The sequence below is a fragment of the Meriones unguiculatus genome, chromosome 20 (genome assembly GCF_030254825.1).
Source record: "Meriones unguiculatus strain TT.TT164.6M chromosome 20, Bangor_MerUng_6.1, whole genome shotgun sequence".
NCBI classification, from domain to species: domain Eukaryota; kingdom Metazoa; phylum Chordata; class Mammalia; order Rodentia; family Muridae; genus Meriones; species Meriones unguiculatus.
Window position 1 is genome coordinate 70018670 of NC_083367.1, and position 24152 is coordinate 70042821.

Below are 24152 nucleotides of genomic sequence, written 5' to 3' on the forward strand. Positions count from 1 at the left end.
AAGTTGCCACTAGGGTGATTTGATTTCTGGAAAATGTTATTTAGTGGCTACAGGAGAACACACTTCAAAAAACAATACTTAGAAATATCAACAATTTGGGTACAACTATCTGAGATGGTACTTTCCCATGCCTTCCCCCAAAATCACCTCACTTGGTTCGCTAGACTTGCACCACGCAGGCCAGAGCGTTACTGACTCAGTACTGCCACCTCAAGAATGCCGACCGCCAGTGCACGGTGGAAGCGTTCCTGCTGCTGGGGAGTCCACAAACCTAACTGTACCGTCTTCACGAAGGGGCTGCTCGGCTTTCAGAGAACAGTGATGGAAAACGAGCTGCACCATCGTGTGCAGAGAGAATCACTGCTGGGAGGCAGCCACGGGATCAGGGAAACCCTCCTCACCACACCAAGGAGCCTGGCAGGTATTAACTTACCTTAGCAAATTCTTATTCACCCATTGACCTTGTTTTGAAAGACAATGACGCGGTGAGGGGGTACCATGGTAGGCTCACATCAAGGTGCCACTGAGGAATCACAGCACGCAACAGGTCTGCTATAAGGAGGTTTATTGGGGGAAGAGAGAGGAGTGAGGACTCGGGGAAAGGGGCGACAAGGACAAGCCATGAGGGCAGAGAGAAAGAGAGAAAGGATGCACCTAGGACACAGAGAGAGTGAGAGCAAGAGAAAGCTGGAACAGATAAAAGAGATCTGGGGGGAGGGCAGGTTTGGGGGGGCTCACATACCTTCGAGCGATGTCGGCACATGATGTGATGAATTGCCAGGTCCCCGAGCACAGGCCAGCAGAATTGCCTGCACACTAACATTTCTTACTTTTTGTTTAATTAAAAAACGAGGAAGGGGTGGTGAGGTGGGAAGGAGGCTGTTGTGTTGTTTGGACTGCTTGCTGCTGACTGGGGACAAAGACTTGTTTGGGGACCCTAAGAAAACTGGGATGCTGGCCAAGTCCTGGGAGAGCTGTCTGCTTCACTGTTGCCCAGGATCTAGGAGAACATCTTTGTCTAGGAAAGATCAGGCCCAGTGGAAGCAGTCCGTGAGGTAAGACCAGAGCACCTGTGAGTGGCCACTTCAGAGCTGTCCTGGATGCAGGAAAAACCTGGACTTGGCAGGATACGGAACACACACGCACACACACTCACGCACACACACTCACACACACACACACACACTCACACACACACACACAGGCTGGTATGGGGTGGAGTGAGTGTCTAGTGATCAGCGTACAAGGAAGCAAACCTGTTGTGGCAGGTGTAGCAGCAGAAGGGCTCCTAGTGTGTGTAGACACCAGGAGAGACCCCGAGGTCACAGAACCAATGTCATGAAATGTAACGATGAGGCAAGGGTGTACCTTGGTGGGCCCACGACAAGTGGAATTATGCCAGGAAACAGATCTGGTATCTTATTGGGGAAAGAGAGAGGAGTGAGGACCCAGAGAAGAGTAGAGGCAGAGAGCAAGCCATGATTATGGGGTTGGGTGGCAGAGAGGGAGTGAAAGGGGGTGCCTAGAACAGAGACAGCTGGAACAGACAGACAGACAGACAGACAGAGCTGGGTGTGGTGGTGGTCCTCTTATTGGGCTGCATGCACCTATTGCACCTGGAGGTGGCGGCAGATGACAATGTAAGCAATTACCAGGTCCTGCGGTCAGGCCAGAGGACTCATCTGCATGCTAACAGACCTTGGCTTACTGAGAGTGGAGCCATGGCCTGAACCGGACAGATGGTGCCTAGCTCATTTATCCGCTTTACAGTGCTGTCAAAATACCAGAGGTAACTCACCCATCAAAGAGGGAAAACAGGGGCCGGGAAAAAGAGAAAGCATGAGCAGCTGAGTTCAGTTCTCAGGACCCACTAAAAAAACTCAAGGCACGCTGATGTATATTTGAAATCTCAGCTCTGCAGAGGCAGAGACACAAGGATCCCTAGGATTCACAGAGCAGCCAGCCTAGCCCATTGATGGGCTCTCTCTGCAGTGAGAAATTCTGACTCAAAAAGCAAGGTGAGTAGTGTGCAGCCTATGGAGATAACGCGACCACCAGAGCTGTCCTGAGGTTGAAAGACAAGGCTTTATTTTAGGACTGAATGTCAGGCTGGCTCCAAGTAAAGGGAGAGCAGCCCCGCCAGATGGAAGTTTGAGTTTTACAGGGCGATTTAGTTGGGTGAGAGAGGGGTGAGGAGCACTAAGGGAAAAGGAACTGCTACAATAAAAAACAAGTCTTTTGCTGAAAGCAACCGTTACAGGCAAAAATCTTTTTGAACTTTTTACTGGTTCTTCATGAATTTCACATCATGCACCCCAATCCACTCATCTCCCCCATCCCTAATACCCGCCCTCCACCATTGCAACCTCCCTCCCCACAGAGAAAAAAAAATCTCATTGTGGAAGCTGTAGAGTGTGACAGTGAATCCCACAGTGCATAACCTTTTGCCCATGCTTCTTCGCTCACAAACGTTGATGGCAATGACTCCTCGGTCTGGGAAGGGTCCTCTGTCTTTGCCAGTCTCTCAGTACTGGAACTCCTCTTGGATGTCCTGTTGTTGCCCTGTGTCATGGAGATCCTATAGTTTTGCGTCTGTAGAACCAGCCCCTTCAAGCACTCCAGCAGTTCATAGATGGGATGGGTGTTGGGGTGAGACAACTCAGAGCCCTGGATCTGAGCCTGGCAGATATCCGAGATGGTCAGGCCATCGCCTCTCGGATATCTGTCAGGCCCCTCACCTCTCCCACTCTCACGCCCTCAGGGGGGCTTACCCACAACCCTCACATCCAGGACCAGACCAGACCAGGAGGGTCCGCCTGGCCTTTGATGGTAACAGGGCTGCTGCAGGGCCACAGAACCAGAGGTGGCTCCTGGTGGCAGCACACGCAGGACCCCACCAAGGTCCTGGTATCACCGTGTACTCATATCAGGTCCCTCACTACCCTTGAGTCTCCAGGTCTGCCTATTCTTGCTTGTGCCCACGTCCTTCTGTTTCTTTCTCTTGCATTTCTCCACCACTCACTTGCTCCTCTTAGTGGAACTCCAGGTTTCTGAGCTTCTGGGGCTGGACTCAGGAGTGGTCTGGGGTCATCTCACTAGTGCATTATGAGGTGGGACAGGGGCCATCTCGAGCACGGTCTGTGTCCGAAAGCCTGTGCACCAGGCTGATGGCCATCACAGTCTAGCTCCTGTCCAGGCCTCATGGCACCAGACTGGTGCTGGTCACAGGCTCGCTTGCTCTTCTGAAAGGGAATTTTAGGAGGCTAAACTTCAAATGTGTGCAGGTAAGAAGAGGAGGCTTAGACACAGCCTCTTTTTTCTCTGCCACCTACACACATAACACAGCAGCCATACCTTCAATGCCTCTAGAAACGGTATTTTTTAATCTAGAGCTGACAAGTAGTGGGCACTAAGACAAAGTCGAGGAAAGCATCCTAAGTTAGAGAAAGTGGAGCCTTTGAAGAGGGCACCTACAGACTATAGAGCCCAGAGAGCTTAAGAAAGGATCGGTATGTTGGGGGAGGGGTCATCTACACATTGTCCGGAGGGTGCTGGGTGAGAGGCTTAAGGTTAGGAAGTCAGTCACCAGAGCTTGGCCAAAAAAAAAGGGGGGGCTCACTCCCACATCCATGGGAGGAGAGACAAGGTGGGCTGTGAGAAGTGTAAGTGCCAGGTAAGAGCAGAGTGGCCACAAGAGTCTGGGTGGAGCTGGACAAGAAAGAAAGCATCTTCTAGATCTGGGTAGGAGGCAAGGGCATGTGACAGAATTGTGTATGTGTTAGAGATGACAGGGTGTGTTGTTGAAAACAAAGAAGGCATTGATTTTATTATTAAAATTATAATTATTATGGTGACTTTATTTAACCTACTATCAAACAATAAAAGACACAGACACCTGACAGATTTAGATAAGCCTTATTACCTGGGGCCAAGCAGATATTAACCTCCTGATTTACCCCATCGCCCCTCAGCCACACACCCGATGACGTCTGCCTCAACAGTTCCATCCATAACCCCAGAAATACTTCCTTACACTTCTCATCTGGGCTGCTTCTGTTCAGCACGGTCCATCTGGCCGTGCCGTTCTCTCTGTGCTGACCCATGGTGGTCCTGAGTCCTTCCTCCCTTCTGCTCTTCCCATAATCCTCAACTTTCCCCATGTGCATGAACCTTGGCCATGCTTACCTAACTTCTGCCTCGCCCAGTGTGGAGGCAGCTTCATTTAGCAATAACATTATTTAGCGATAACGCTGGAGGCAGGCTTATGCGGTATCATTTTGGTGTGTGTGAGGGACTGCTCCTAACAGTAGGAATATCAGGGAGCAAGCAATTAACAGGTGAATACAAAGCACCAGGCCAGGCCGGAACAAGGGTGGATCAGGAGAACTGCAGCATTGGCAAGGAAAGGGTCCTGGGCCCGAGGACAGGAACCATTGACTGCTGGAAAGATCGGAGTACCACAAGGAGGACTCAGGATGCAGAGACCTGCATGAAAAGGTGATAATAGGACTTGGTCCTGGTTGATGTTTAGGAAAGACGGGGTGTTGTGAGGGGTGATGAAGCGCTGAGGGATCCTTTAGATAGAAGAAAGGGGGATAAGAGCAGGCATAGAGGTGTCCCACCCCATGGGGTTAACTAGTGAGTGGAAAGTGGCCGTGTTGGTTGTGACGCTGGCCGAACCCCAGAGAGGACAGGGTGTCTGACTGTGGGCAGTGACAGTTTTGGCATGAGATTTCAGCCTGACAGGGGAGTAGGACAGGTGGCTAGCACAAGAAGAGAGTGAGTGAGGAGAATGTTGATCATACCTGGTAAATGAGCTGTGATCTGGGGACACAGGGTTGGCTGTCAACACACACTCTGAGACCTGTGAGGGACAGGTTTTATCAAAGTAGAAAGGCAGTTCTGTCCACAGGGCTATGTATCTAAAACAAATGAAGCAGGCTTACCTGCCTTCTGGCCTGTTACCTTAGGCTCCTCCATTGAGGTGGGAGGAGCATTGTTGGGGGCCAAATCCTAGGGCACTATCAGTCTTCAGCCACCAGGCCCAGAAGACTTATCAAAGCATCCTGTGAGAAGTTTGGGAAAGGGGCTGACACCACCAGCCGAAGGTCCATGGTGCTCAGGGGGGACAGGGCAGTTGGTGGTCAAATCGGAGAGAAAGTTGGGGAGTAACAGTAACCTGGGGACAACCATGAATACACTCCATCCAATTCAGGACACTTGTGTGGTGCTTAAGGAAAGAATACCCGCAGAGCCGTGCTGAAGCTGAAAGGTGGAGCTTCAGTTTAGGCACTGTCTCACTGTTTCCATTGCTATGAACAGACACCACAAACAAGGAAACTTTTATATAGGGAGACATTTAGTTGGGGCTGTCTTACAGTTTCAGAGGTTTGTTTCACTGTCTTCATGGTGGAAAGCAAGGCAGCTTCGAGGTAGACACGATGCTGGAGAAGGGGCTGAGATCCACATCTTGATCCTCAAGCAGCAAGGAGGGGACTGTGTTCCACACTGGGTGAGGCTTGAGCACATACGAGACCTCAAGGCTCTGTGTCCACAATGATACCCTTCCTCTAACAAGGCCACACCTCCTGATAGTGCCATAGCCAAACACTCAAACACGTGCATCTCTGGGGGCCATTCCTATTCAAACCACCACAGGCACTTACTGCCAGCCTGCCTCTAAATTAAGAGAGAGCAGCCCCCAACAAAAGGATGTTTGAAGTTTTATGAGGTGATTTCAGTTGGGCAGGAGAGTGCTGGAGAAGAAAGACTGCAAGCAGAAACAACTGTGGTCAGGGACTCTCATTATAAGGGGACGTTGCTTGTTAAGATGGCAGGAGGTTGTGGTCCAGATGCCCCACTGAGAGAAGGGTCAGAACTTCTGAGAGGAGCAGAACATTCACCTTCCATTTCCCCAAGGGGGCTGCTCCGATGTGGGTCCTCCATCTTGGACCAGCCTAAGAAATAGTGGCTGAGGAAGATAACTGAGACTGACCTCTGGCCTCTACGTGTGTTTGCACATGCATCAGCATAGGCAAACATCACACACACACACACCCCACCTTGGGGCGGGGGGCAGCAGGGAGAGGAATGTTTTATTTTGCTTCACAGTTTCATAATTTTTCAACCCATCACACATTGGTTCTGTTGCTTTGGGGTCTGTGTGAACTATAACAAAGCCACTCCCCTCCTAGGAGCCAGGAAGCAAAAGGATGACAGCAGAATACACCAAAGCCCCATGATCCCTTAGAGGCATGACCCCAGTGACCTCAGACCCCACCAGACCCACCTCTTCCTACCTTCCCAAGAGCACTGCACAGTGTCAAGCTTCCAACACGTGGAGTTTCTGGGGGAAGTCCTGATCCCAGCTGTAGCATCTGACTTCCTCAGTAGTCACACAAACAATAGTTCATCACTTTTAATTAAAAGTAGGACACAGGCTTTTGCAATGGAAAGGGAGTCACAGCAAAAAGAACATGAGGCCCCTGGTGCCAGAATCATGCTCCTGCTCTACTCCTTTTCTGTTTACATTGTTCAGGATCCCAGCCAGGGAAGAAATAGGACCATCCAGTGTGGACAGGTCTTCCATCTCCAAGATAACACGCACTGACATACCCAAAGGCCTGTGTCCAAGTGATTTGATTGCTAAACATTTAATTGTAGTCATCACAATAACCATCTGTTCTGAGAATCTACCTCTTCTTTTTGTCTTTTTCTCAGTCCTATGAAATCCAGATGGTTTTGAAATCACTACAGAGCAGAGAATGATCTTGAGTTTCTGGTCCTCTGCCCTCCACCTTCTCAGATCACAGGTGCTGCTATTGGGCTCGCTCAAGGTAGAAGCCAAGAAAGCTCACGTCGGAGGTGGAAGCTTAAAAATGAAAGCTTTATTTTCTGCGAAGCAGGGAAGAAGCCAGTTTGGAATCTGAACATGTCCTCTAAGGGAGATTGTACAACATTTTTTAATGGGAACACAAAGCAAGGGGGAGCAGGATGGACTATGGTATTGACCAATTATATTCTGATACGAGAGATTGAGCAAGAAAGTAAACGTGGGTAAGGGGTCTTTCCAGGTCACCTGGTTTCAGGACCCTCGACTCAGCTCTTTGCAGTCAAGTCCTCTTTTGAATATTGATCCAGAGGTTTAGGATGATAAGGGAACAAAGGAGTGGGCAAGCTTTAAGTCAAGACAGGTAGCACATTTACAACCTGCGTACCTTAGTTTAGATAACAGATAGGGCAATTTCCATCTTTACTGGCTAACAGACAAATATGAAATACCTGAAGAAGCAGGAGAGGAGTTGAGTTTCAGGGCCTGAGAATATGTACTCAGTTTTGGCCCTGCCAGCAAGGTGGAACTTGTTCCCGAGATGGCTGGACTCAGGAAGCTGTGTCCCAACACTGCGCATCAATTTAGGAGGTATGGGATGAAACACGGCGCCTTTTGTGTGGTAGACGGGCATTCTCCCAACTGGGTTACATTCCTCAGCCTCCCTCCCCCGATCCATCCTCCCCTTTTTGCTTCCTCTTACAAACTATCTGGCAGAAATGAAAACATCTGTGTATCTCAATCTCACTATCAAACTATTGAAAAAAAATGGACCCCAAATAAATGAGAACTTCTCCCAGGAATCTGTGCTGGGAGAAGGGGAAAGCACCAGTGATAGGGGTAACGTGTCTTTGGAGTGAGCTTTTAAACAGTTCTAACAATTTGTCAGACCAGTTTGCAGGCCTAGACTGAAGTCCAGGCAGTGATGAGTCACTCTCGGGTGAGACCACACCTTGACCTTAAGCTTGATCTCAATTCAGGCCCCAGACGGTGGCTGTGAAAAGGGTCTTTCCAATGTGAGGGCACTTTCATTGTTCTCTTAGTTCTTTGTACTATTAATTTGGCCTTTTCCATTGGCTTCTTGAGGATGGGTGACAAAACTTGCTTTTGGGGGTACAGATAGAAACCCTAAATTCAGTAAACCCCCCCATGCTGTTTGTCCTTTTTTTCTATATAGGATAAAAGTCTAGTTAGTATAGAAAATACCTGAGCCAGGAAGAGAAATGATTTTACCATGATGAAGTCAATGAGGTGAACTTTCACGATCCTTTGAAAGCATTTTAGATTGTCACGATTTATACAAAGGGTGACACGGGCTCCATGTTAGGGTCCTTTGTGAGACCCCACATAGTCAAGACAACTTCACGCTTTGGTGCGTTTGCCAGTTGAGACCACCATGGTCAGTCATCATTGTTGAACCCACAACTTCCCCCTCATGCTGGCCTCACGATGTCAGCCCCACTCACAGGCTTTGGAGGTGCCCTTTTCTTGCTCTCACCTGTCCTGCCACTGCCTCTCCCTGCTCTTTACTTCTGCCTGACAGGCAGGTCTACAGCACTTTGTTGTCTGTCCTCTGTGGGGTGGTGTGCAGCTAATGGAACTCAAGTCCAAGAACATGGAGTCAAGCACTCTGACACAGTGCTACAGCCGCAGCCCTAGAACTTTCCCTTCATAAGTATTTTCACAAAAGAAACACACACAAGTTAAACAAACGCACAACAGTTATGGAGACCCCGGAAGTTCTAACAGTCACAGTTATGAAGGGCTTTATGTCTTCTACTTACCCTGAACTCCATGCAACTGTTTCTCGACCTCAGCTCATCCAGGGAGTCGATGAGTCTCTCCCTGCGCTGTAATCCCTCTTCCCTGGTAGAATGTTCTGGCTGACCCTTGCTTTGTTTCTACCTAAGGAGAATAATGAGATCTGAGCTCTAGATTGTCAGCTGTGAGATTATTTGTATTATAGTCTAGAAATGGTCAGCCATCTTTTCCACAATGGTTACAGAGAACTGTTACATCTCCTTGTCTGGGAAGATGCTTAAATTAGTAGAATTGCATCTGATGAGAATAATTAGACATGCAGGCTCAAACCCAGGAAAATAAATAAGCCAGAATTTACACATTCCTCAGAGACAATGCCCCTATGTTCCTGCTTGTCTGTTTCATTGACTCTTCAAGAGTGGGTCTTCTTCGTCACTAATTTGTCATACCTTGTGTCAGTCAGGAACATCATTAAGAAAGGGTGACACAAAGTCATGGATTTTCTGGCAGAGGGGCTTGCAGTAGAACTGCCCATCTCTATACCCCAGCTGTCTGCTACTGAGGAAACTGCTTCCCCTGGAAGGCTAACAAGAATGGTAGAAACTTCACCGCCACTGAAATATGCATTCTACACTCCTCTCCACCTGGCTGAAAGGAGAAAGGAGCCTTGTCCCCAGAGAGCCAGTTTGTTCCCTCTTAAGCAAATACCTGCATGTTATTGTAAAGATAATTATATGCTACTAGGTAGGAAAAAATTTTTGCCAGAGAGCAGAGTATGCTGAAGGTGACACATGCTTATAACCCTAGCACCTGGGAGCTTAAGGCAAGAAGATGGCTTTGAGGATAAGGACAATCTGGACTACATAGAGAGACCCTGCCTCAACACAAACAAAAGAGGCAAGGTGTCTTCTCTACTGTAATCAAGACCAAACATGCCTTGGGATCGCAACAGAACTGGCTTAAAGGGTAGCTTCTGCACTATACACTTCCTGGTCCAAGTTTTTAGCTTCTATACATATGATTCTAGTTATGATTAAGAACAAAACTAGAGATTCCTATTTATCCGGACTTAGAAGAGGTGAGACTAGTCTCAAAATGAGAGCCGTGATCTAAAGAAACAGGAGAACACGGGAAAGCTGTTTGTTGGTGGTCTGAGATCCGAAACTACAGGCGATAGTTTAAGAGAACATTGCGAGAATGTGCACTTACAGGCTATGGAGTAATGACAGACCCCCCACTCCCAATAAAATGTTCTCAGGACTTCAGATTTGTAACTTACTCTTGTGTTGAAAGGTGGATGCAGCAATGTGTGCTGGGCCACAGAAAGTTGAGGGGCATGAGGTGAAACCAAAGAGAGTTGTTTCTGGAGAGGAGTCTGAAAAGCTGCCACTAGGAGTGAGAAAAGTGTGTGATATTAAAGAAGATACAGAAGAACATAATAGGGAGACTACTTTAAAAAGTATGACTAAAACCACAGACGTTGGCAAGACAAACAGTGTGGGAAAAAGGGAGGATTTGCTTCTGTAACTTTTGATGATCAGGACAGTTGATAAGATTGTTCTTCAGGAAAAACCACACCGTCAATGGGCATCATCGAGTACTGAATAAGGCCTTTCTGAACAACAGGTGCAGCTGGATCACAGGGAGGCCACGAAGATGGATCTGGTGCACTTATGGGTTGTGATGGAAGCTTTGGAGGTGCTGGAGGTAATTTTTGCCATAGCATAAATGTAGTGGAAAAGGAGGCTGTGGTGGTAGAGGTGAAGGCAGCGGAGGTAGTTATGGGGCACTGAGAGTGGATATAATGGATTTAGAGGTGATGGTGACAACTATGGTGGTGGTCCCGATTATAGTTCTAGAGGAAGTTATGGTAGTTGTCTTGGTTACAGTTTCTTGAGCATCTGAGAGCTCAAAGATGACATCCCACAGTGATACACTTCAAACAAGGCCTCACCTCCTAATACTACAACTTCTTATGGGCCTACGGGGGTCATTTTTATTCAAAGCACCACATTCCACTCAATGATCTCTATCATGATGCAAAATGCATTCAGTCCAACTTCAATAGTCCCCATAAAAAGTCCAAAGTCTCTTTGAATACCCATGGCAATATTTTTTTAAACTTTTATAACTTTTTAAAACTTCTATTAAATCAATATGTAAAAGCAGGTCACTTACTTCTAACATACAATGGCACAGAAAATATATTATTATTCCAAAAAATGAGGCCAGAGAACATCATGAAAGAATACCAGACCAAAGCAATATGGAAACCAGCTGGGCACACTCCAAACTCTGCATCTCTATTTCATATATAAGAGTGGTCTCAAGATCTCCAGCTCCTTTGATTGTTGTTGACTGCAGCACACTTTTCTCCCTTGGGCTGGTTCCACTCATGGTTAGCAGCTCTCCTCAGCAGGTTTCCCACAACTCTGGTATCTCCAACATTTTGGGGTCTCCAAGGCAATCCAGGCTTCACCTTTTACACAATGACCTCTCTGGGTCTCTATGTGTCAGGAGCATCCTGACACATGCCTGGCCTCAGTGGCTTTCCTTAGTCATGGAGGGAGACTCCATAACCCCTTTTTTCTATCTTTGGCTATAAACCAAAACCATATGGCCGAAGCTACCATGTTCCTCTGCTTGCTGAGGCTGGCACATGGCCTCTTTGTCCATATCCAGATATCACAGAAACAATCTCTAAGCCATAGATAGTCTCCTCTGAAACCTCTTGACCCAGACCCATTGTCCAATTACATCTTCATCTGTTGTTTTCAATGGTTTCCTTTACTGCCTCAGCTTGGTTGTCCTGGAACTCACTCTGTAGACCAAACTGGCCTCAAACTCAGAGATCCACCTGCCTCTGCCTCCAGAGTACTGGGATTAAAGTCATTTACTACAATCCATGGATTTAAGTTTTTCTGAAATTCCTTTTCACAAGTTGGAAGCTTAGCCGGGTGGGGTCTTTCCCTGAGGTTACTCCCCCCTTTATTCCATTTAACATCCAGCTTTTCTTTAATCTGCTTATCTGGTTGAAAACAGGTTTTAGTTCCATCTACTTCCTGGTGCCCCTTTCTCAATAAACTGTACAGTTTTGTAACTTTCCTTGCTCAGTGTGCTCCTTTTCATTATAGATCATAAGAGTCAACACCAATAACCACAGGACAGAGTCAATACTAGGCTGTTTTGAGTTTTCCTCTGCCAATACACCTAATCCAAAACTCTTCATTTTAGCCACAGGCAGACTTTTCAGACAAGGTCTGAAATCAGCCACATTCTTTGCCAAAATATCACAAGAACAGTCTCTAGGCCACATAAAAATATTCTTCTCCTCTGAAACCACTTGAGCAAGACCCCCATCGTTCAAATCACCCTCAGCACCACTGTCTTCCGTGTTCCTACTAGGATGGCCCACTAAGCCTCACGTAAAGCATCCAAAGTCTTTCTAACCAAAGTTCTAGTTCCATATTCCTCTAAACGAAAGCAGGGCCAGTCTTATCACAGCAATACCACACTCCTGGTACCAACTTCTGTCTTAGGGTTCTATTGCTCTGAAGAGACACCATGACCATGGCAACTCTTACAAAAGAAAACATTTAATTGGGGATTTCTTAAAGTTCAGAAGTCTAGTCCATTATTGTTATGGCAGGAAGCATGGGAGCACACAGGCAGACATGGTGCTGGAGAAGGAGCTGAGAGTTCTACATCTGCAAGCCTGAAAGCCTGCCCCCACAGTGACCACAGTGGCACACTTTATCCGCCAAGGCCACACCTACTAATAGTGCCACTTCCTATGGGCCAACCATTCAAACACAGGAGTCTATGGGGGGTCATTTCTATTCAAACCACCACACTATTTGAACTGCTAAACTTTGTTCTTCTCCCTGGCTGCTTTCTCACTCCTAATTCTGACTCTTGGATGCCAGAAACCCATTCTCCTAGTTACCAGGGGAAATGGGTAAGAGCAGGAATGAATCTCCTGAAATCTGCCTGACCCCAACAGGAAACTTGGGCCTGGCAGTATGAGCAACCCAAGTTAGACATGAGTGTTAGGTGCTGTGCTAGCCATTTGCTCCCTAACACTCTTAGGAATGCCATTGGGATGATATCAGGAATGGTGAGGCTCTGGCTTCTTCCAGTCTATGGATGACAGCATTGAATCTTAGAGAAGCTGATGCTTTCTCTTGGGTAGTCTATCTGTGCAGTCTTCTTTCCCACCCCCGTTTATGGCTCATTTTTTGGTCATGATGCTGGTTAGTTTTTGTCAACTTGAAGCAATCATAGACTTATATATGAAGATGGAACATCAATTAAGAAATTATTGTCATGGCAGGAAGCATGGGGGCATGCGTGCAGACATGGTGCTGGAGAAGGAACTAAGAGTTCTACATCTTGAGCTGCAGGCTGCAGAAGTGAATGCCACACTAGGCCTTCGTTGAGCATCTGAGACCTTAAAGCCCGCCCCCACAGTGACACGCTTCCTCCAGCAAGGCCACACCTCCTAATAGCTCTACTCTCTATGGGCCTGTGGGGCCCATTTTTATTCAACTCACCACAATGGTGATGGACTAGGATATGGAAATCAAGGACTGTAGATTTAGAAGTGGAGGACAAGGATATGGTGGTTACAATGAAGGACAGAATTTTGGTGAAAGTAACTATGATGGTGGTGAAAGCTATAATGATTTTGTAAATTATAGTGGACAGCAGCGGTCAAATTATGAAACCATGAAAGGGTACAGTTTGGATTGAAGTTGGAGCAGTCCCTATGTAGTGGCTATGGATCTGTGGTAGAAGTTTTGGGTTTAGTAGCAGATGGTTTTAAAACAGCATCAAGGACTATAGTTCTTAGGATGAAAGGGCAAGGTATTGTCAGGAAAGTAGAAGGCTACTTTGAGACATTTGTCCCAAATGCATTACAGGAACTGGAAAAAAAATCCACTACAAAGTAAACAATCATCCATACTCAGAAAAAATACTGCAGCTTAAATAGGGAACCCCCTTTTTTTAGGACTGTCATAAGCATAGTTTCCAAAAATGTGCAGCTCCTGATTCATGCAATATAGTAACAATTATATGTGCATTCCTGAGGTCTTTTGCCTGTTTTAGCTTTGTCTTTTCCCTTTTTATTACATCAAATATATTTACATGTAAATTATGGTAGTTGTACCAAGAATTTAAAAAGTAAAGAATTTTTAACTTAACAAGACACAGAGGGAGAGAACAAAACTGCACCCTATAAGGTTAAAAGACAAACTAAATAATTGGATGGAGGGAAAGAAGGGAAAGCAGAGAGAAGGGAGAGCAGGATATGATGGGTGAAAGAGAGAGAGAGGGAAAGAGAGAGAAAAGGAAAGAAAGGGAAGGGGGAACAGAGAGGGAGCGCCCCGATAGAGAAAGGGGAAAGGCCAAGAGGCCAGGAGCAAGAGAGACCGAGAAAGACCAAGAGGGCATGTCCAGTTGTCTGTTTAAGGGGCAAGATACACCTGGCCAGCAACACATGATGACATCCTAAGTTGCTAGGCAACCCAGAAGCAGGTTTTGTTCCAAAATCCTAACACAGCCACCTCCCTGACATGAGAGGAATTTAGCTAAGTTCTTAGCCGTTTGCAACACAGCATGCTCCACAAATGCGGGCCCAAAGCAGCAGCAGGACAATTTCAAGTGTCGTGGCACAAGTGTGATAGTCTGAGAGCGTTCTACCTCTTGGATAGGGAGAAAAAAGCAGGAATTTAATCCTAGATTAGATTCAGAAGAAGTGCGCATTAACTCAGAAACATGAAGGGTACTGCTCAGGCTGCCCGGCCCCTGCATGCCACAGCCCTGGACTGCTGGCGAGATGTGCCTGACAGTGCCGCAGTGGCCCGACGTTCTGGAGCAACCAACGGCTTTCCCACTAGCTATCAGGCCTGTTCCATGGGAGGGATTTTGTGCCTTGTACTGTAAACCTGGGCAAACACCCATGACTGGGGAGATGGTAAGCCTTAGGGGAGAACCTGCTGTGGCCGTTTTTGCTAAATGATTGTGAATTCTAAATGATTTATGTTCATTCCTGTAGGTTTCTGCTGCTCTCATGCTTTTAGCTTGTATACAGAGAAGCTTAAACAGCTTATACAAAGATGCTCCTTTAGCAGTGGGTAAAACAGTAATGCAAAGCTAGGCAGTGGTGGCATGTGCTTTCACCCCAGAACTCAGGAGGCAGAGGCAAGCAGAGCTCTGTGAGTTCGAGGCCAGCCTGTCTACAGAATGAGTTCCAGGACAGTCAGGTTACACAGAGAAACGTTGTCTTAGAAAAATAAAAGGTCAAAGTGTTATTTTGGGCATTGATGGTAGACCCCTTTAAGCAGGCTCTGGGGAGGCAGAGGCAGGAGGATATGTGAGTTGAAAGCTAGTTGGTCTACAGAGTGAGTTCTAGGACAGTTCTAGAGACAGGGCTACACAGAGAAACCCTGTTTCAGAAAAAAAAAACCCCACAAAGATAATGCAGAGACTAAACCTGTTTAAAGTGTTGAGTGTAAGTAACTCTGGGTGCTCAGCTATGAATGGGTCATCTTATCAACCTCTACCACCCAAGCAAGGCTCAGAGAACAGGGTGTAAGAGCTGGTGGATGGTGAGGAGAGCTATAAAATACAGACATCGTATGGCCTGGCTGTTCCATGCATCAAGCCACATCAGCTTTGGTTACCTGCACAAAAGCAAACTGGTCAAAAGTCCAACACGGATGAAGATGGGCCAGCAAGGTCCCGCCCCCAGCTGAGAGGCTGCTGGCAGTTGCTAATGGTTGTGGAGGGAAGAATAATCATTCCATTCTGGTGATAGGGTCACTCATAGTTAGCCCATGCCCCACCCAGCGGCCACACACTGATGTGCATGTGGGTAGCACTAGGAAGACCTGGAGGTTTTTAATAATAAATGAAGAAGGAAGGAAGGAAGGAAGAAAGGCAGGGAGGGAGGGAGGAAAGAAGAGAGAGAGAGAGAGAGAGAGAGAGAGAGAGAGAGAGAGAGAGAAGAAAGAAAGAAAGAAAGAAAGAAAGAAAGAAAGAAAGAAAGAAAGAAAGAAAGAAAGAAACCTGGAGGGGGTGAGTATAGGGCCAGTAGGGGGCTTGGAGGGAGGTAGCTATCAGGACTGTACATTGTATAAGTACATGAAACCTTCAAGGAATAAAAAATATTATTTAAGAAAGGAAGGGAGGGGTCATGCTTGGCCATATGCAGCTCACAGATGTCTCGGCTATGTGTTCTAGAGCCCAACTGCTTAGGACTAATTACATCACCAGGTTACCAGAGGAAGCTGTGGAGGGGGATTATTGCAAGCACATGACAAGAAGCCATTTAAGAGAGAAAGGGTGTATTTCAGCTTACAGTACTAGGAGATAGTGTCTATCATGGAGGAGAAGTCATGGTGTCAGAAATATGACACAGCTGGTCATATAGCATCCAGAGTCAGGAAGCAAAGCGAAGACAGGAAATGAGGCTGAGCTGTGAAACTTAAAGGCCTTTCCTGAGTCACCCATTTCCTCCAGCAAGGCTTTATCTTTCAAAGGTGCCAAAACTTCCCCAAACAGCACCACCAATAGGGAACCAACTGTTCAAATGCATGAGTAGTGGAATTTTTGGTGTCCTCAAAATCTCAGTTATATTATATAAACGTGTTTTTGTTTTAGTCCCAGGTGTGGGATATGGGGCTGCTCCAGGTTGTCCACAACAGCAGACTATTTGCCTCATGCAGGCTCTGAGAGAAGCATGATCTTTGCCAGCTGCAGAGAGTGTCATTCTAAGGACTCTGGAGAGGGAAGGGATCTGGAGGCCTAAGAACTCCCAGGAAGATAAAAGAGATTCCAAAATAAGGAGCCAACAAGTGACACCCAGACATAGGGCTTGAAATTATGGAAAAATCTGGTTTCCAATGCCAGAGGAGATAGCAAGGTATGAAGGAATGAATATACTGTTTCAGGATATGAGCAAAAGGTTTACTGTGGCAGAGGCAGCTGCTGCTGCTGTGCTCTCTCCCGCTTTTCTCCCAAGGAGGATTTTCTGGTTTTGCTTAGTCTTCTTCCTGTATTCCATTTCAAAAAGGGTTGGGAGAATGGTTGAACAATTGGAAGAGTTTTGAGTGGATACGGACGTATTGAGAAACAAACAATGGATGAAATAGGTAAATCAGAATTTTCACTCAGTTCTCATTTTTTAAAGGGTTGCAGAGTTGGTTGTACAACTGGAGTTTGTGGGTGGAAATGGAAGTGCTTGTGAAGCAAATTGTGCTGCTGGAGAAGAGTGAAAAAGAAGTTCACACCTGGTAACTGAGAGCCGGAGTTTCCCAGAATTGCCACCTTGTCCTGCTCCATGCACTTTTGGGGTCAAGTTCCCAGGAGTTGGGGGAGCCAGTAGGAACAGGAGGCCATGCAACCTAAAACAGCAAGGAAAACAGTTAATCTTGAGCAAACTGAGCTGCCAGAGTAGCAGCCTTGGGTCACAAGATTAACACCACTAGCTTTCCCGGTAGTCTCTGAAAGCCTTAGATATCAAATGCACAGTGCTTCAATGGTGGTAAATTCAGTCATTTGAAAAGAAATTGTGACCAAGCTACTAAAGGCCTCAGAACTCAGAATGGCTAGTGGGTTAACTCTGAGAACTATGGTACTTTCCACCAGAGAAATAGCTATTTCTGGCCACACAGCATTCTCAGCAAGAATGCCTAACCTTGCCAGGTGTGGTGGTGCGTGGGTGGTGTGTGGGTGGTGCACGCCTGTGATCCCAGCACTCGGGGAGGCAGAGGCAGGTGGATTTCTGTGAGTTTGAGGCCAGCCTGGTCTACAAAGTGAGTGAAGGACAGCCAAGGCTACACAGAGAGACCCTGTCTTGAACCCCCCCCCCCAAAAAAAAAGAATGCCTAAGCTTCCCAAGTTTTGTAGATACTGTGGTAAAGGCATCATTGGACTAGTGAATGCAGGTCTAAGAGAGACATATGAAGAAACCTTTTACCTATAGGAAGCAGCTCCGGAGTCCTAGCTCAAGGCTCAGCAGCAAAAGCCGTAAGCTGTTCCAGGCAGGAGCAGCTGAGAGCTACCAGGTAAGAAACTATTGATTCAAAAAGTGGCTCGTTGATAATCTTCTGTAAGAAAGCAACAACAAATCTCATTCATGTTAGAGAAAAAGCCATTTTTCAGACTAAATGGAGGAGATGTAGTAGAAGTTTTAGTGTCCTAAAAAACCCATTTATGTTGTGTGAACATGTGTTGTGTTAATTCCGGGTGTGGGATATGGGGCTGCTTCAGATTGTCCACAGCAGTGGACTATTTGCCTTGTGAGGGCTCCAAGAAGGGCATGATCTTTGCCAGCTACAGATAGTTTAATTCTGAGGACTCTGGAGAAGGCATAAATGCCAGAGCCAGGAGAGAGAGAGGCAGGGGGTGGTGCTCTGAAGAAGGCTGCTGCTGCTCCCCCCTGCGGCTCCTGGCCGCTGTTGATGCAGTGTGACAAGAAGTTGGAGATCTCCTGAAAAGAAGATTGGACCTGACAAAAGAAACTGACAACCCTACCCAGCAGGAAGTAGCCAACGAGAAACTGCCCCCTCTCCCCACTAACCTTCTTTCTCTCCTACTTGGTGCTGTGTGTTGGAAGGGGTTGGGGTGGAGAAGAAAGCACAAGAAACCTCAGTAAAATAAGACAGATTAAAATAAAAATTAAAAGTATGCACCTACACATGAGCCTGTGGAGACATTACACATTTCAAATCACAACATTCCCTGGGGCTTTACTTTCAACATGTTAATCCTCAAGCTATAGATATACATATACATATATATACATATATGTATATATTCAATTAAATGTAAATATTTTATTCCTAAATATTAGTTAAAATATAGTAATTAATAAAGATATATTTTATATTAATGAAATAAAATATAAATTATATATATTGCATTGCCAATCAGGTGCCCCATGGAAATACCTGCCTTTCAGACTGTAAAGGTACAACAGCCAAAAGCTTTTCCCCTCCCTGCTCTGAGATGCTCAGTTAAAGTAACTGTGTCTCTTGACAACCTAAACAATAAGTAAACTTTGCCTTGTAATTTTGTGGCCTAAATAAACATGAAAAGGAGCCGCCGTGTGGCAGCCTTGATGCTGTTCAGGAGGCTCCTTTTTCTCTAGCCGGAATGAAGCCAGGGAGCTCCAGAAACCCGAAATGACCTTCAAGGGATCTTTAAGGGATACGGCTCTACTCTACACATCATTTCCAACAGCTCCACCATAAAGTGTGTGGATAGACTGAAGTGGAAACCTGAAATTAGGCCACCTCTAAGAAAATTAATGTAAGTTAGAAACTTGAATATATTCATCCTCTGGATGTGGGTATGAACTGATCATTAATTAGAACCAGAAAAAAAAATGCTGCTGCCTCAGAAATGAGGGCAGAGAGAAGCCCTTTCTGATAGGAACTACGGCGAGAACAGGGGTCCCACAGGCCAGCCCTCCTTTCAGTACTCGTGGTGAGCCATAGTGTGAGAGGAAGGGTAGCTGCAAGGCTGGGGTCAGAAGATTGAGGCACCCTGTTCCTCATCATTCCCACTTCTACTCCGAGTCTCTTTGTGAAGTAGATGATACATCACACATCTCAAAATCATCATGGACCTTATTTAAGCCAATTCAGGTGAAAATGTTGTAAAGGCCACAGGAAGAGTTTGTGTAAGAAAGGAAATTAACACTTCCCTAGTACTTGTTATAAGCCTAGGAGACAAAATCTTTTTAGACATACTGCCCAATGAAAGAGATAATTATGAAGCATTCCATAAGGAATTGTTATTTGGTTTAGTTTAGTTTGTTGAGACAGGGTCTCAGGCTGGCCCCCAATTGTTATGTAACCCAGAACAACTCTCCTGATCTCCATGCCCCTGCCAACCTAATGCTGGAATCACAGGCAAGCATGCCCCGTCACATCTGCATTTGTTACCTTCTTGAGCGAATGGCTTTATCCTCCAAAGCTATCATTCCTTATCCAACCAAATGACTATTTAAAACCCATATCTGGGAAGGACATCAATGGAACTTCAGGCCTTTCATGGGTTGGTCACAAACTCTAGTGTAAGGAGGCTGAAGATAGCAGGACTAACCCTACTCTGGGTAATGATGTCACAGTTCAGTATCAACTGTGAGAGTTCTTGATTATAACACTCTTTGAGAGGCAGAAGCAGACGGATTGCAGAGAGTTAAGGCCAACTTGGTCTACATAGTAAGTTCCAGCCAGAGCTACACAGTGAGACCTTCCCTTCTCCCTACACGCCCCCAAATATTGCCAATCACCAAACTTGCTATAAGTGGAAAAAAAGCACATAAAAGGCACCTTAGCAGGACAAGTGGAGCTCACCTAATATAACCTTTATTTCCAAAAAGTAAGACATAAACATTTGTCAGAAAGAGTCACGCCAGTCTGGGACAGCTTTTCCTCTAGTTTGTTTGCTTCCAAGCAAGAAACACTTTTGAGGTTTTTGTGGGGTGAGGTGAGATTATTGTTGTTGTTTTTTAAAACCTTTTCTATAAACCCAATCAGACTGATAGCTTGCATTATCCAGCATACTGACTTCTTAATTTTATGCTTATAGGTATAAAAAAATCAACATTTTTATTTATCTTGAAAGTGAAACCATTATCATCATCATCATTGTAATTCACAAACAGGTTCCCTTCCAAAGCTCATTGGCAAGACATTTTCAGAAGCTGCTCACCATCAGAGAGGATTCTATAAATGGGAACCGAGGGCCTGGCTAGCTCTTGCTGGGAGTATAACCCAGGATGCCCACAAATGTATGTACCCAGAGTGCCAGGCGGTTAGGATCCTGGAATCTGAGGCTCTCCTCTCCCTGCTGTCCTTATTCCTATGGAGAGCAGCAGGATTGCACAGTCCAGCTTAAACACACACACATACTCACACCGATAACCAGAAACCAACCCTGAAACTTGAGAAGCTCTTCTCCAACTTAATAAGCAAGAGCCAATTTTGCAACGGCTGTGTGCCAAGTTTTCTACCCATGGAGCCTCCTCCTGCTGCCTCCCCACAGGAATCTCTTGCACAAACCAATTGGCTGCAGGCCTTTTGTGTTAGGAATCCAGGGAAATTGTGAAATACAAATTGAACTGACAATGGAGACTTCCTAAAGTCGGCCACATTCCTCCCAATTATGGAGTGTTTCATTAAACAATTTACACAGACTGCCTGTGAGATAAATCTGGTCTTCAGGGTCAGGTGGAGCAGGAGATTAAATCCCCACCTTGCTGCCTTTTCCCACGTCATTCTGGAAACACTGACACGTGGTGTTTTGTGCTTCCCATGGCTCAGGGCCAACCTCCCCTTTCAGCTTTGCCTTCCCTCGCCTTCCTACACTCTGTGAATACTGACCTTTCCACCAAGCACACTCTGCTCCCAGGAATGTTCCCCACTGCCCACAGGCACCCCTGCCCCATCCCCCCGACTCCCTTAGCCTTCCCATTGACTCTGTCCTCCTACAGGTTTCCCTTCTCTGAGGCAAGGAGTGAGTCAAGCAGGTACAAGTGTTTCCCAGTACTGTAGTGGTTTCTGTTCCTAATGGTTTTGTTTACTGTAAATAAGCTATGGAAGCCACAGGCTCGCACACCCTGCGCTTTCTGGAGTATCTCACATGCTGTATCATCAATGTTACAGATGCTCAGTATATTTGTCAGGGTTCTCTAGAAGAACAGACTGAGAAAATTACATATATTTAGAGAGAGAGAGAGAGAGATGGACACAGAGACACAAAGAGAAAGGGGATTGTTTAGTGTGACTTATAGGCTGTGGTCCAGCTAATCCAACAATGGCTGTCTACCAACAGAAAGTTCAAGAATCCAGTAGTTGTTCAGTCCAAGAGGCTAGATGTCTCAGTTGGTCTTCAGTATACATAAGAATCCCAAAGAGGTGGGCTCTAAATCCAGTGCATGGATGGACTTTCTATCAAGGACAGTAGGAACAGGCAAAGAGCAAAGCTCCATTCTTCCATGTACCTTATATAGGCTGTAACCAGAAGGTGTGGACTGGGCCTTCCTGCCTTAAAAGACCCGAGTGAAGGTGGGTTTTCCAATGCCAAATGATTTAGTTAAGAAAATTCCCTCACCGGTATACCCAGCTGCTTGGGTTTTAGTGAATTCCAGGTGTAGTCAAGTTGACAGCCAAGAATAGCCACTCAGTAAGAGTTTGTTGATTTGAACTGAATCATGAACTGAGATTCCTGATATAGCCCACAAGCAGCTGACACTGTATTGATAAGAGTCACCCCAATTAGAAAGAAGGAAGGTAGAACAAAAGAGGCTCACCAAAGGAATGGCATTCTTTCATAGTGGTAACTTAGTCCATTTTATACCTCCATAAGAGAATACTTGAAGATGAATAAACATTTTTCCCCTTTGAGACAATACCTCACTAAATAACTGGCTATCCTGGAAATCATGTGCACAGACCAGGCTGGCCTTGAACTCACAGAGATCTGATTGCTTTTCCCTCCCAAGTACTAGAATTAAAGATATGTACCATGACAACCAGATTTATTTATTTCCTTATTTAATGTAAAATAAAGTATGGGCTTTTCTACACTCACTATAGCTTCCAAACAGTGACACGGGGACCTATTACACTTATGAAAAAGCTTTAAGCACTAAAGCTGGACAGACAGTCACCTATTCCAATCGTCCAGGCTGATCTGATCTACTTCCCAGCCACGTGCCTTGCAAACCAGTCTTGCCCTGGCTATTCCTGTTCTGTTTTTGTACTCACAGTGACCTCCTCATGGACAGCTTCTGCATGACCTCCACCTGGGACTCTCCTCATGGGATTGCAAGAAAGTTCTGCCACAACTCTCCTGCCCAGCTAACCCATTACTAACCAATTCGAGATGATGAAGGGCAATTTTTATACAACATTGAGACAGGAGATTCTTCGATAATGATGAAAATGTCAAGGGCTGCAACCAGACATCTACAGAAATCAGCATTTGAATACACAGTGCACAAAACCATCCTCCAACAATTACTTATTATACGTGGAGAGGGTCAAGCTCATGCCACAACCTGAGCTTCGTTCGAGGCTAAAGAAAAACTTGTTAGAGTTGAAGATTCTCTCCTCCCACCTGGGGGTAAAACTGAAGTTGTCAGTCTTCCTGACGTACATCTTTACACACTGAGCCATCTCCCTAGACCTAAAAAAAAAATGAGTAATTTGTAACAGAGATTTATTTCCTATAGTTCTATAGGATAAGAAATCCAAGTTGAAAACGATCCACGTGGAAGTGGAAAGGAAGACAAGCGAACATGAACACTAGGGAGAGCTTGGGCTCACAGCCTCAAGCCTTTTCTAAGCAGCATGAATCCATTCATGAGGGTTCCAGGCTGATCTGTCAGTGCCTCTCAACTACCCCACCCCTCACTGCTGCACTGAGAGTAAAGTCTACAGTGTATGCGGAGCCGTGTCACGCTGCCGCAGATGGTAGAGACAGTTCTTCCCTGTCAAAGGAATACAAGAAAGGCTGGTTCTGCTGTCCCACCCTGACCTGACCCTCTCTGCTGCCCAACTAAGGTGGGTTTCCCAGGGGAAAGAGGCATCACTCATACTTCAGAAAGTAAGACCCTTAAAAGACGGGTCATTAGCCTAAGCTCATGCTGCTACTGGAGCCGCTTACACACTGAGGGATTTTCCTGTGTGGTGTGGGTGGGGCACAGATCTAATCACACACATTTGATTTGCAGAACCACTCATTCACTTGTTCTCATGGGAAAACCATCTCATTTGCAAGCACTGGGCTCAGATGGCTTTCCACAGTCTTCATCCATTCCACAGATGGAGCTGTCTGTTGTCTGCTGTGGTGGGTGTGGGATGACTGCTAAATTTAACACACACGCACCACCCTTGTAAGGCTCCTAGGTGATAGGGTGTGGGGCAGAGATATTAAACCTCGAGATGAGAATCAGAGCAGTCATGAGGCAGTGATATCTTGAGCTACCTCCACCTGTGGCATTGTTCCTGTCCGTTATAACAGTGAGCTGACTAGCATTGCTCATCATTGTGCCAGCCTGGTAATCAAAGTGCTTTCAACTGTTAGAGTCTAGTCGTGGTTTCTACTCTCCTTCCATCACTTCAAGATTCTCTTCACGGATGTAACCATGTTCGGTCTTTCCAGTAACCTGAGAGGCAAGCATGGTGGCTACTCTTGGTTCCTCTTGTTTTCTTTTCAAACGTGTTTATCTGGGCTGATGAGATGGCTTAGTGGGTAAAGCAATTGCTGTAGAAGGCTGACAAGCTGAGTTCCATTCCTGGGACCCAAATAAAAGTAAAAGGAGAGAACTGACCCCACAGAGTTGCTCTTCACCTCTACACACTTGCCATGCAATGTATATGCACACACATACACACACACACTCAAACCCCACCACCACATCATACACATATATGATAATATGTAACTAATATTAGAAATATATTTCTCTACTGTTGAGGGGCAGAAGCTAACTCTCATGCTTGGGTGATACGTTGATTAGTTATAAAGAAGAGGCTAGGGC

At 46.0% G+C, this 24152-nt stretch overlaps 2 long non-coding RNA genes and 1 pseudogene across 3 annotated transcripts in view; all 3 read right to left on the minus strand.

The window, feature by feature from the left end:
• Positions 1-2376: 2376 nt before the first annotated feature.
• Positions 2377-6194, minus strand: LOC132649442 (uncharacterized). The gene is made up of 3 exons (XR_009587879.1): positions 4806-6194; positions 4186-4485; positions 2377-3242 (listed from the first exon to the last, which is right to left on the minus strand). It is a non-coding gene; the product is annotated as an uncharacterized LOC132649442 (long non-coding RNA).
• Positions 3255-3376, minus strand: LOC132649611 (small nucleolar RNA SNORA17; annotated as a pseudogene).
• Positions 6195-6691: 497 nt separating the features above from the next.
• The window catches only part of LOC132649443 (uncharacterized), a 268684-nt gene continuing 251223 nt past the window's right edge, over positions 6692-24152 (minus strand). The window contains exons 3-6 of one of the 2 annotated variants that reach the window (XR_009587882.1): positions 17574-17703; positions 16885-16998; positions 8614-8734; positions 6692-7401 (exon numbers count right to left, since the gene is read on the minus strand). This is a non-coding gene — a long non-coding RNA (uncharacterized LOC132649443). Of the gene's footprint in view, positions 8735-16884; positions 16999-17573; positions 17704-24152 lie in introns of both variants that reach the window. The other variant, XR_009587881.1, reaches the window with a different exon arrangement.